Source organism: Carcharhinus amblyrhynchos, chromosome 32 (assembly GCF_965287045.1).
Source record: "Carcharhinus amblyrhynchos chromosome 32, sCarAmb.v2.hapA, whole genome shotgun sequence".
NCBI lineage: Eukaryota > Metazoa > Chordata > Chondrichthyes > Carcharhiniformes > Carcharhinidae > Carcharhinus > Carcharhinus amblyrhynchos.
The window spans coordinates 1,012,501-1,014,613 of record NC_137355.1 but is presented as its reverse complement, the minus strand read 5'-3'; positions in this window follow the sequence as shown (position 1 = coordinate 1,014,613).

Sequence of the window (2,113 nt, the reverse complement as noted above, 5' to 3'; positions counted from 1 at the left end):
GCTGGATTCCGGGGAAGTGCCGGAAGATTGGAAAACGGCTAATGTTACGCCGTTGTTTAAGAAGGGTGCCAGGCAAAAGGCGGGGAATTATAGGCCAGTTAATTTAACGTCTGTTGTAGGTAAAATGTTAGAATCCATCATCAAGGAGGAAATAGCGAGGCATCTTGAGGGGAACTGCTTGGTAGAGCAGACGCAGCACGGTTTCGTTAAAGGGAAGTCGTGTCTGACAAATTTACTGGAGTTCTATGAGGATGTGTCTAGGGCGGTGGATAGAGGAGAGCCGGTGGATGTGGTCTTTCTTGATTTTCAGAAGGCGTTTGACAAGGTACCTCACAAGAGGTTATTGCAGAAGGTAAGGGGGCATGGAGTTGGGGGTAGGGTGTTAGCGTGGATAGAGGACTGGTTGTCAAATAGGAGGCAGAGAGTGGGGGTCAATGGGTGCTATTCGGATTGGCGGATGGTGACTAGTGGAGTGCCCCAGGGGTCGGTGCTGGGGCCTCAGCTATTTACCTTTTATATAGATGATCTGGAGGAGGGAACCAAGCGTAGGGTGTCGAAATTTGCGGATGACACCAAAATTGGTGGAAAGGCAAATTGTGCGGAGGGTGGGGAGAGTCTGCAGAAGGATCTAGATAGGCTGGGCGAATGGGCCAGGAAATGGCAGATGGAATTTAATGTTGGCAAGTGCGAGGTGGTCCACTTTGGTAGGAATAATGGTAGGAAGGATTATTACTTACGTGGAGAAAAACTGCAGCAGGCGACGGTGCAGAGGGACCTCGGGGTCCTTGTGCATGAGTCGCAAAAACCCAGCTTGCAGGTGAAGGCGAATGGGATGATGGCCTTCATCGCGAGGGGGATTGAATATAAAAGTAGGGAGGTCTTGCTGCGGCTGTATAGGGCATTAGTGAGGCTGCAGCTGGAGTACTGTGTGCAGTTTTGGGCGCCGTACTTACGCAAGGATATTTTGGCCTTGGAGGGAGTGCAGAGGAGGTTCACTAGGCTGATGCCGGAGTTGAGGGGGTTGAGCTATGAGGAGAGGGTGAATAAATTAGGCTTGTACTCGTTAGAGTTTAGAAGAATGAGGGGAGATCTCATTGAGACGTATAAGATGATGAATGGGATGGATAGGATAGAGGTGGAGAGACTCTTCCCGCTCAGAAAGGATAGTAGGACTAGGGGGCACAGCCTCAAGATAAAGGGGGGGCGGTTTAGAATGGAGTTGAGGAGGAACTTCTTCACTCAAAGGGTGGTGAATCTCTGGAATTCTCTGCCCGTTGAAGTGGTGGAGGCTACCTCGCTAAATATTTTTAAGACGCGGGTTGATGGGTTTTTGACAAGAGAGGGGATTAAGGGTTATGGGGAGAGGGCGGGAATGTGGAACTGAGCCAAAACAGATCAGCCATGATCTTACTGAATGGCGGGGCAGGCTCGAAGGGCTAGTTGGCCTACACCTGCTCCTATTTCTTATGTTCTTCTGTTCTTATGAGATGGGCATGGGAATAAGAGAGATGTGGAACCAAATAGAGAAAACAGTAGAGAAGAGAGTTACTGACAGAACGGGAGGAAAGAGGCACAGAGACATACCGAGGGACCAGCTAAAAGCAGAAATACGTAAACACGGAAAGTAACCATGGCAGCATAGACATTCAGTGACAAGGCGGGGGACGAGGATCTAGAGAGCAAACAGATACAGAGACTAAGATTCAGAGCAGGGGAACTGAGAGATACAGCGATGAGGATTGTGACCAGGGGAACAGAGATACGTGTAGACCTGGACAGGGGTGAGTGGAGTGGAGAGATATGGAAACAATTCACAGAATGAGGATCTGAGGACTGTGAAGCCATGGGTCAGAGCTGGGTAGCTGGTAACTGGGAACCCAAAGAGCTGGATCAGATGGAGACAGTTTTATAACCAAGGCAACGACTTGGAGAAAGGCACTGGGAGGAGATGTATTGAAGAAGAATATTGTCATTGCACACAACATAAGGATAATTACTTTACCCTGACTTGGTGCTGCCTGCTGGGAAGCATACGCCTTTCTGAAGCAAATGCCATCATGCCTTAACTTGTTCAGTAAATTATGGTGAAATATCCAAACAGTTTTTCTTTTGA